Here is a 12,473-nt window from a genome sequence, read left to right as displayed (position 1 = left end):
GCAGCGAAAGTTTGACTCCAGGGGAGACTGCAGCGTGTGCTGTTTCAAGTACCCAAAGTAGCATTCTTCACCATACTCAGGCGCTAAATTCGCAGCAACAGGACCAACTCATGAAAAAGTTCCAAATGGCCCATTTCTTGGCTTTGAACAATAAATCTTTCAAATTTTACGAAGAACTATATAAATTTGAAAAAGACGTTTTTAATGCTGACTTGGGAATTGGATACTCTACTGATAAGGCTTGTAGAGAAATGATTCATTTTTTATCCAACGCATTAATACAAGACGAGATTACTGTGCCTTTAAACAGTAAAAGCAAGCAATATTTCAGTATTTTGTACGATGGGTCGTCAAGTGCCAAAACTATGGACGAAAAAGAAGTTTTCGTCATTAAGACGTGTTCTTTGGGAAAACCTAACTTTCACGTGCTATCTGTCGAGGAACCAGAGGACTGTAATGCGAAAGGTTTGAAGGATGCAGTCGACGAAGCGTATTCGAAGGGAAACTTCGAATTTCCGAAAAACAGCCGACTGATAGGCATTGGGTCCGATGGAGCCAGCGTGAACAAGGCCGCGTTCAACTTGCAAAAGGCAGAAGTAGGCGATCATTTGCTTTTAATGTTATGCTCGTCACATAAGATTGAGTTAGCCGTTAAAGATAGCTTTAAGCATTCCGAAATTAATAAAAAAGCTGAAACATTGCTGGAAACTGTATATTATCTGTTCAAACGGGCTAACCTGAAATGGCGATTGTTTAGGCGACACGCCACTGCAGCAAACAAAACAGTATATCGATACAAACGTTCCCTCGGCACGCGGTGGTTAGAGCACCAACACAACGCTATTGACGTCTACTTAAAAAATTTGGAAACGTTGATCGGTTTTTTAAACCATCAAATTGCCCAACCTTTTAATACCACCATGAAGAAGGATGCAAGCAAATTAGAAGGAATTTGGCGGGAAATTTGTAATCTTCAAACTATCATCTTCCAATGCGTCAAGTTTGACGTAGCCTAGTTGCTTGCATAAAACCACTTTCTTTAATTTTGCAAAAAAACGAGTTATTGCTTCCTGAAGCTATCACAGCTATCGATACCTGTTTGGAAGTATTCAAACCATGCTATCGCAGATTGAAAGTGGGGTCGACGCGATGTATTCGAAAGAGTTGTTTCCTACTCTTAACACTGTGCTTATTCCCTGTATCGCCACTAGTTTGAATCCCGCCCCAGCCGAACAAGCTGCGCGCTCACGCCAATCTACCACTCAGAGCCAGGGTTCTGTAACTTTCTGTTCATACGCGATGCGCAATGGTAATCTTGAGGAAGGGGTAGCTCGGGTTCGCATTGAAATGATGGACGTGCTGGATGCATTGCAAGTTTCGTTGCAAGAACGGATGAAGCAAATCATGGAAGACTCGTTTTTTACTGCAGCGGCTACCCTCCTGGACACCAAGACTTACGTCAGTCAAGAGATTGAAAATATCCGAAATGCTGCAAACCGAATCATGGAACAATTTTCATCTGTGCTTGAGCAAAACAACTTTAACCCAAGCCGCATAGGTGAGTGCTATTTTCATCTGTATTGGTTTACTAGAGATAAAAAGATGAACAACATTCGGTTGACGTTTTATTTGTTCTTTTAACAAATTGGTAATTTTTTTTTAAGTAGCTGGTTACTTTTATGACATTTTTACGTTGATTCAACGTAGTGAGACGTTGAATCAACGTAAAAATAACCGATTTTTGCCTGTGTGTGGATTTTGCCTGTAGGTCGTCTCTGGCAAGATTGTAGCGAAATAAAATTGTTGTTCCTGATCGAAATACCATACTTTTGTAGATTCCACGTCTGACGATGTTGAATCGACAAAAAATATTGGCAGATAAGTTCACTACAAAAGGCATTTATCAAGTTGCATTTTCTTTAGGAATTGAAGTCAATCTGGCTGTCTCGCACGTGCGACGTTTCTTCCCTTCTTCCGAGCCAATGAAAGTATGGAAGCAACTGTTTATGCCAAGAGACAAGCTGCGACTCCACAACGTTCTGCAATTAATTGAGATATGCGTCGTTTTGCCTCTTTCCAATGCGGAAGTTGAGCGTGTGTTTTCTTCATTTGCAAGAATGCTCAGCAAAGACAGGTATATGGATAATGAAATTACGTATGATAAATTGATAATCTATATGTATAAAGATTTACCAATGAAATGTAATTTATTGCGCACTTTTTGGTTTACACTGTACTAAATCAAGGATAAATGTATAAAAAATAGTTAGGCTGTGTTGTTGAAACCGTGTTATTCTTTTCTCTAGAATGCATCTCAACAATGATAGCCAAAGAGCACTAATGCGAGTGCGATGTGCAGGAAGAGACATTCCTCCCAGTCGATATGCTACAGCCATAGATTTGTTCCTTAGTCAACACCCCAATGGAGTTTTGTGAAAGAGAAAGAGGCGTGTTGATGGGTATCAAAGCACGAAAGCCGCAAAACGTGGACGCTTCATTGCGAACGACGAAGACAGTGTAGATTTACAGCCAAGCGTTGAGCCTCTTGATGTGTCTGATTCCAGTGATGACGAGACAACCTCATCCTCCGATGCAGCATTTGATGATTCCGATTCTGACTAGTTCTTTATCAAACAGTATTTGTGTTGCTCGCAGTATTCCAATTGTGCCGAAATTATGTTAGTGTAAACGTAAATCGAGGCAATCTTCTCGCAGGGACCTATTAATTTGTTACCAGTACCTGGTTGAGCAATTAATGCTATTTTATGATAATTCAACGTCGCTAGATGTTGAATTAATGTAAAACAAATGTAAATTTCTTATTGGGCATTGTTGTTACGCAATACAACCGGTCGGAAAAATTAAATCGATTTGTGCTGACTCGAACGTTGAATCAACCCAAAATTAACATACTTCCCCCTCCCCATGAGTTATTTAACATGAATTATCGTAACAGCGCGCGTATCGCGTTGCTCGCTTTATCGCTACTTTTGGTATTATTACATCACAACAAATCAAACAATGCGGTCTTGATAGACTACTCTATTATATTTTTAGCTTCTCGTTTTACATGTTGTGGTAGCCTGCAATTTTTTCGTAATAAACGTTCACAGCAATTGCCGAGGCAATTTCAACTTTTGCCGTTTGGCCTCGGCAACGTTTTTGCCGAAGTAAAAATATGCTAATTTCGAAGACTGCATGCTATATATACTTTAAAATAAAGCCTTACACCAAGGGTGTGTAACCTGCGGGCCAAATGCGGCCAGCAAAGAAAAATTGTGCGGCCTACAGAGAATGCAATTGTATGAACGGCGTGCCTACGAAACTTTGAATGAGCTACAAAACAAGTTTTCAATTTAGTTTAGACTAGTAGGCTCTATGCAAGCAATTTTTATTTGTCTCTTTTGTGTTGCAAAACCTATGCCTGCATCCAATCTATGCCTATGACTATATGACGTATAACAATGTTCTAACAGGGAGCTTACAGTGCAAAGTGAACAGTGTTGTCAACCTTCGCTTTTCCTGCAAATTTAGACTTGTTTTTTGTTGAGTTTGCATATATTTTTGGAGGGTCTGCTACTATTCGGCTAGTCCGATTGGGCTGATCCGATTCGGCTAGTCCGATTCGGCTATTACCCTTTTCGGCTACAGCCCGATTCGGCTAGTCCGATTTGGCCGATCCGATTCGGCTAGTTCCCTATTGGGCTACAGTCTTTAGCGGTTAGTTCCCTATTCGGCAATTTTTTGAAAATCCAACGATAATCCTTCTGTAATCCAACATCGTTTCTTTTGCATTCCGACAAAGAAAAACAAATTGAAATGAAATTTAGCGAAAAATGTTTGAACTATTAAATTTAACTGTTTGCTCACATAAAATGGACAATGACGTCTTCTGTTTATTTAGAGAATGTTGTAATATCGCTTCTTTTATAGTTGAAATCATCGAAGCTTTAGATGAGTGGGGTTTAGACCTAACCATTGAGATCTTAAAACTAAAAAACGAATTAAATTTATTTTTGAACTATCAATGTTTGCTCAGATAAAATTGACGTGTATCATGCATCGCCGTCTGCATGCAAACTTAGAATATATTAGAATCCTCAACTATTACAAAATTCTAAATCCAACGACGCCTTCTGTTTATTTGCAATAGAGAATTTTGTGTTTTATTCCACAATAGTTGATCTCGAAGCTTTAGATGAGTGGAGTCAAGACCTAACCACTGAGATCATAAATCATATTTATGACACCGGTTACATCCCTAGTGATATGGTACGTTCCATATTCATAACTTTACCAAAAAAAACCGGAGCAACAGAATGGTCACTCCACAGAACAATTAGCCTTGTGAATTATGTAACAAACAGCTTACTCCGAATCATGTTGATGAGATTGAGACCAAAACTACAATCGGAAATTTCAACAGCACAGTTTTTATTTGTTTCAGACAAAGGGACCACAAAAGGAATTTTTACATTAAAATTGATAACAGAGAAATGTATGTCCGGTTCTTCTGTTTATTTAGAGGATTTTGTATTTTAATTCGACAATATGGTATCTTTTGCATTTTATCCAGTGTTTACCTTTGAGTGCTTTCCCAGACGGCAAAATCCGTCATTTTTACATTCATTCAACGTCTGCAGACGTTGAATCAATGTAAAAATGACGAGTTTTGATGTCTGGGTTCGTTCAAAATATGTGTTTTACATGAAAATAACAGTTTTCATGATTACCAATAGGGGTTAATGAGATGAAGTCTCAGCCAAAACGTGTCAACGAAAAAAAGACAGTTGCCAAATAGCGTTTGCCATAAAAGATGAAGTTAAAACCTAAGTGGCAGTTTAGAGTAAACCTGGGTTTCGGCGTTACATGACCTGAAATTCCTTTGGTTAGTTCCTTCGTTAGACTCTCAGTTGATGTTACTTAATCATGGCAGAGGAATCGATTAGTACGCAGCGCAAAGGTGAGGTTTTTCTACATGATGGCTACATGTTTCAACTAGCTCAATATAGTCCAGACGGGCTTAAGAAATACTGGCGTTGTTCCCGACGTGATGAGAAATGCAAGGCTCGCATCCACACTTGTGTGGCAACAAATCAGGTAATAATGTGTGTTATGATGACTATAGTTTGATCATTTGAGAAAATGTGCCAAGAAATGTCAAGTACTTGAATTGTAATAATCGCAACCATTGTTCATCTGCATTGACGTTGGACCTGGGAATGCACCACGGACTGGCCTACCCTAATAATTATAACTGCTTTGATAGTGACGTTGTGCTATTACTTATTACTAGGGCCATTTTTTTTACCTAAAAAATTGAAAAATATGACTTTATTTTTTGAAATATATGATAATATATGACTTTGTTAAAGCATTAAATTTATGCTAATCTCTAATTAATAACTCGTATGTAAGTTTTTACATGTATTTTGAACAATAACACACTCGAACAACTAACAAAACACTTCTGTTTCGCTTGAAAATCATTACAAAAATGCAAATGTCTAATGCATCCACTGGCGCCGACTTACGGGGTGGCCAGCCACGCCACCCCATAACCTCTATGGCATGATGGCAGCCACCCCGTTTAGGTTACATTACTGCAAATAAATGTAATTTGAACGGACGTTTAAATCTTTTTTGATCATTGGTTTTCGCTTCAAGTTAACGTAAAGCAGGGGTCGGCAACCTTTCTTCAGTCGCGGGCCAAAACAAAACTGCGCAGATGTCAACGGGCCGTACAAGTTTTCCATTTGCACTTCCGTTTTCTTTACTTTTCATAATATTGTTAAAATTGGCGTTCTTATCAGAGTATCTCCATATTTAGCTACTATAGGCTTATATAGATTAATATAAAGAAAAATAGTAACAATTGGTAACGAAAAACACCAAGTACTTTATTTATTGACAGCACAACATTAATGTGATATTTGATGTTGTTTCCTGCTAGAAAGTTTCTGAAGGTCAGGTGATAGGTTGGATGAGGCAAGAATCATAACATCTTGCAAGTGGTCATCAGTAAGTTGTGTCCTCAACTTGCTCTTGGCGAGTTTCATTGACGAAAAGAGTTGTTCGCACGTGTAAGTGCTACCAAATATTGATGCCATCTTTTTGGCATGATTAACCAAGGTGGGATATCGCTTGTATTCGAGATATTTATTGTAAAAGTCAAGCAGTGATACACCTTCAGCGTGAAATTTTGATTTTAACTCGTTATTGCACTGCAGCTCAACTAGTTCCATTTGATACTTCTCTTGTACTGCATCCACCTGTACATCAAATGGAGTACTGAACAACTTAATATCATTCTCGAGAGAACGAATATCACCAAAGCGAGACGAAAATTCAGTTTTTAAATGTCGTATCACAGAAGCAAATAAATTATTGCTTGTAGGTTTATTCTCTCGCAGTGTAGCAAAGTGAGCATAATTTGTAGTTTGCAGCTGACTTTCCCAGAGTTGTAGTTTTGTTTCGAATGCACGTATACATAACTCCACATCTCGTGTATCAATTGGTGCTTTCCCTGAAGCTGCAAGTTCAACTTGTTCAAATGCGATGTTAAGTCGACGAGAAATGCCAAAATGGAGACCCATTGGGGATCGCGAAATTCTGCCGCTTTCTTGTTTTTATTTTCAAGAAAGGTTGCTATTTCTTCTCTCAGCGCGTACACTCTTTGTAGCATATCGCCTCGACTGAGCCTCGACCGCCTCGACTCAGCTATCGCCTCGACCAAGTAAATTATAACTCTAAAAAATAAAGTAATTTAAAAGTCTGGACCGGCTGTCACTAAAAAGGCCAATTCCTGCTTCCTAAGCTACACATATTTCTAAATTATCAACCTTCAAACAAACTAATTCTTAAAACTTCAAATCTATCAAACTATCTGTCAGGCCTGCAACGTCGCTCTCTCTAAAATGCAGTTCGCAGAGAAAGAATATCAAGGAAATTCAAAATGGCGACAATGCCCTAACTAAGCATTGTTGCGGCATAAGTACACAGGCTACGTGATTACAAGTGAGCGTTACGGATAAATATGGAAAAGTAAAAATTGCGAAAGTTTTACATAACATTTAGTAATCTTAATTCTGTTATGTAAAACCAAATGGCAGCATAAAATAATGGGATGTTCGTTTTGGCCCGCCAACTACAATTTGCAAAAATGCTGCGGGCCGGATAATTTTGCTTGGCGGGCCGGATCCGGCCCGCGGGCCGTAGGTTGCCGACCCCTGACGTAAAGCAAGAGGTGAACCAATACAGTATTGCGAAGAAAATAATTGTTTTTGTCACAAGCATGATACTAGCGAAACATCAAGCAAGCTACGTGAAGATTACGCAACACGTGGCTGCAAGTTTTTTCCTTGTTGTTGTTGCGATCGTTTTATTTGTTACTTGTCATAAGTCATTGTTACAATTGTTAGGTTTACAATGGGATTTATTAATCAATAAAATACGATCTTTCCATTGCCTCCCTCAAAAATCTTTTTTGAAAAATTTTAAACTGCTCATAATATCGCTATAAATCATGACAGCTATAAAATACTTGGAAATAAACTTATCTGGATGATTGATAGCTCCACTCCCTAAATGAATATCTATTTTCAAATTTCATTAAAAAAATGCAATTTTCGAAACTTTTTTAGTTTTATTTAAATAGTGCACTTAGTAAAGTAGTAGTTTTAACGTTCTGCAAATTTACACGTTTATATGATTCTATTCGAGGAAAGCTACACCCCCTGCCAATTCCCAATAATGAAAGCAACCTTTTTCAATTAGTCAAGATTTTGCATTTTGAATTATTTTCCGATTTCAATTGGAGTGTACTGTCATCTACTTCTTGCTTTAATTTCTACTTTGTTATCTACTTCATGCAGTAATAATGTAATATTGCGTGTCAATGCGTGACAAACTGTGAGGCGGGAATTTATTGGTCTTACATAGGAGTTGCTTGTTACATCATAGAAAAAATTACGAAAAGTTGTCCTGTAAAAGTTTGAGGAGGAAATTTATTGGTCTGACATAAGTTAGGAGTTGCTTGTTACATCATAGAAAAAATTACAAAAAGTCGTCCAGTAAAAGTTTTCCCCGACATTCCAGTTTTATTCAGCTTAAAGATGCCACCGAAAAAGCGTTCAACTGTCGCAACTGTTTGATCTATTTGCAAGCAATGAAACAAGATCATTAATGCTTCCAAACGTGGTCTGCATTGTGAAAATATACTTATCGTTGCCTTCCACCACCTGCGAGGTGGAGCGATCGTTTAGTAGTGCACTCAGGCGCATAAAAACCTACTTGTGATCTACCATGACGCAACAGCGATAGAACCACATCCTAATTTTAAATGTTTATCAAGCTGAAGCTTAACGGTTACCGTACACCTTGACCAGTTGATTAACAGTTGGATTGACAGAGCTGCCGTTCGCAAAAATACTTTTGCCAAATGTTAAATGTCGGAGCGACAACGTAACAATAAAATTCACGACATACTTCCTGTGGTTTGTTGTAAAGTTGTTTTGTAAATAATCGAGCTACAAATCAGGTGTGAAAAGACAATTGCATCTACGAAACACGCTTAGTAAAAAACAAAAACATGCAGTTTGAAAGTTTTTAGGTTGCCATATTGTGCTATCCGCCACCCCGTGCAAAATTAAAAGTCGGCGCCTATGCCGGTGTCATAAATATGATTTATGATCTCAGTGGTTAGGTCTAAACCCCACTCATCTAAAGCTTCGAGATCAAAATACAAAATTCTCTACTGTAAATAAACAGAAGGCGTCGTTGGATTTAGAATTTTGTAGTAGTTGAGGATTCTAATATATTCTAAGTTTGCATGCAGACGGCGACGCATGATACATGTCAATTTCATCTGAGCAAACATTAATAGTTCAAAAATAAATTTAATTCGCTTTTTAGTTTTAAGATCTCAAGGGTTAGGTCAAAACCCCACTCATCTAAAGCTTCGATAATTTCAACTATAAAAGAAATTTAATAGTTCAAACATTTTTCGCTAAATTTGTCGGAATGCAAAAGAAACGATGTTGGATTTTGTTGGATTACAGAAGGATTATCGTTGGATTTTCAAAAAAATGCCGAATAGGGAACTAACCGCTAAAGGCTGTAGCCCAATAGGGAACTAGCCGAATCGGATCAGCCAAATCGGACTAGCCGAATCGGGCTGTAGCCGAAAAGGGTAATAGCCGAATCGGACTAGCCGAATCGGATCAGCCCAATCGGACTAGCCGAAACGGGCCATTCCGATTTTTGGAAGTGGCTACATTTACGGCGCCGTAAATACAGCCGTTTCATGCCTTTTTTTAATCTTTACGTCGCTTTTACTGCACATGCGCGCTGGTGCATATTTTTTCTTCTTCCTGAAAAAACAAATGAAAAAAAGTGCATATATATAACTTCTAAATTCAATCGCTTTTGCCAAGTGAATCTGTGGCATGGGCGATCTCTGTCTGGCTCGTACTCCCAAGGATATGAGATCGATACCACCAAGAGGTGCTCCTTTTTTTAAACTAAATTCGAACCCGAAGTGGCTGATTCGTTAGGCTACGCATTTTTGTGGCCGTTCAGTTTAGTTTGTTATTAGTTCTGACCATCACAACGAAAAAACAGTATATGACAAACATAGCAGAGGTCTAGAAAAAAAAAAAAGTAGAAACGACAAAACGAGGACGTTATAGCGTGCATGATAACAAAGCTGGACAATAAGTTTAAAATGTGGCACGGTCGTAACACCTAAAACTTTTATGAACTTAGAATATTTTTTTTACTCATATTAACTGTTAAAGAAAAAAACTCACTAGCATTATTTTTCTCTTTGTTCTCAATTTATAAAAGTTTTGTTAAAGGTGTTACGGACCGTGCCATATTTTGAACCAGGCGCGGATCTATGGGGGGGCCCAAGGGGCCCTCCCCCCCCCGAAATTTTGCGAGAAATTGTTGAATGGTTTGATATGCTTCTAAACAGCTGATATTAGTCCCACAGCGGACTTACAACCCCCTCTTTGACACGCGTGTGACGTCACGATATTGAGAATAATGCTTTTAGTCCCTATGTCTCTAAAACGAAGTTTGCACAATTTTAAGCAAAACTGCATTAAAAGAGCGAGTTTTGCCAATACCAAACATTCAAACATCTCAGCCAAGAATTAGCAACAAGAAAACATAGAGACTTAGCTTTATTACCGAAAAAATGCCGAAGAAAACATGATCTTATCCTTTTGCTATGTGTAGCGGACGCTGCTTTCAGCATATCCACCCATACACAGCCATCAGTGGGATGGCAACATTCCTGGGCAAAGTCGGCAAGGAATGATAGGACACGAGGTCGATTACGCTGCTATTGTTTACTAACTCAACTCAGAAGATCAATGCTTGCTCACAACATAATTGTTTATAGTTTTTAATCTTCGATCCAGCAACACAGAAAGTAAAGGAAAACACCGGAATATTAAAGCTCCACCACCACCAACTGGATACGAAATGTCGTCGCTGCTACATTAACAATAAACTGATCCAAACGTCATCCTGGCAGTGCCAAAAATAGAAAACGGTAGCAACAACGAAACTGATATATTGCTTTAGAATTACCAAGACTGATTTCTTGATACCGGTTTTAAGTTCTGACTTTTGATATTGCATTCAACTGATTTCCATATTGAAAGAACCGACTTTTCATATTGAACAAAAACTCAACAAACTATTGATTTTCACATAGCAAAAACTTAACACACTCTGATTTTTACATATTGTAGAACTCTACAAAAGACTAAATTTCACATAGCAAACGACTGATTGATTTTAAAATCATGAGCTTAACTTCTTTAAGAAGGTACTAGTGTGAGATTGCGAGTTTTACATATGATCACACAACGCAACACGACTGCAATTCTACATAACGATGAACCAAGGTAGGAATTCGGCATAGTGACGTTGATCACAGAAGTTGAATTCCCGATTGCTGAATTGAATTCCCGAGACGTGCAGTTATGCGCTCAAGGCGGAGTCTTCTGGAAAATTCTAGTGACGTGTACGTGTGACGTCAGAGACGACAGAGCTCTCTGGCGCTACACTATGCCACCGGACAGCACCATTTTACAGGAATATTCATACCCATATTTTTGGTGAAAACGCTCTCTGAATTCACCAAATTCAAAGTAATTTTTCTGGGGGAGGCCCCCCAGACCCCAACCGCTGGGTGTCGCCTTTGGCGAACATGCTGTCAGGCTTCGCCCGCCGGCTGTCAAACCCCCCAAATTCCTGGCTACGCCACTGTTCATATCTATTTTATCTTTTTCTTACTTTTTAATTCATTTTTTAATTTTCTGGCCCCCCTCAAAAAAAAATCCTAGATCCGCGCCTGCCTATAACGTCAGCGTTTTGTCGCTTCTACCTTATTCTGCTATGTTTGTCATATATTGTTTTTTCGTTGTGATGGTCAGAACTAATAACAAACTAAACTGAACGGCCACAAAAATGCGTAGCCTAACGATTGAGTCACTTCGGGTTCGAATTTGGTTAAAAAAAATAAACACCTCTTGGTGGTATCGAACTCATATCCTTGGGAGTACGAGCCAGACAAAGATCGCATGCTCCATAGATTCACTTGGCAAAAGCGGTTGAATTTAGAAGTTATATATGCACTTTTTTCATTTGTTAGTTCGAGAAAGAAAAAATACGCACCAGCGCGCATGCACATTGCGCAGTAAAAGTGACGTAAAGATTAAAAAAAAGGCATGGAACGGCTGTATTTACGGCGCCGTAAATGTAGCCACTTCATATATTTTTAGTTTGTGGGTTGCATGTTTTTTTGCTAGTCTTACATTGATTAACTTGTTTGGTGAATTAAAATGTTTTATACACAAATTATGACTTTGGAAAGCTCACACAGAAACAGGAAATCTTTTCCACTTTCCTACTTTGAGACTGTGGAATGCATCCTGAGAAGAAAACTGAATTAGCCAACCAACTTGAAAAAATATTGTATGAATTTTTGGCTCGTTTCAAGGATTTCAAATCTCAATCTCATGATCATTTGTTTCATATATATACAGTCTCTTTGCCATTCAACACAGACATTGATAAAGCACCAGCTGATATCCAACTTGAACTGATTGATCTCCAAAAGACTGATTTGAAATCAAAGTATTTGAAAATGAATCTTGGCGATTTTTATTGAAAACATCCCAACTCAGATAAATTTATGGCTTCAAAAATAGCACTTTTTGGCTCGGCGTCATATAATACCCCTATCCTATCTGACAAACACTTGAAAAATATACTCTAAATTGCGAGCACTTCCATTAAAGAAAATTTGGAAAAAACTGTTGGAATAAAAGTCAGCTTTAAAGTCAGCTTTTTAGTTAAAAAAATTTTTTTTAATAAGGAAATAAAAATTTCAAATTAGAGGGAACGTCGAGTTTTGCTTTATTTGATTGGCCTGGGTGCAACCTAATTCGTACCAT

This window comes from Aplidium turbinatum, chromosome 4 (genome assembly GCF_918807975.1).
Source record: "Aplidium turbinatum chromosome 4, kaAplTurb1.1, whole genome shotgun sequence".
NCBI lineage: Eukaryota > Metazoa > Chordata > Ascidiacea > Aplousobranchia > Polyclinidae > Aplidium > Aplidium turbinatum.
The sequence above is the reverse complement of the archived record's forward strand: the minus strand, read 5'-3'. Positions refer to the sequence as shown.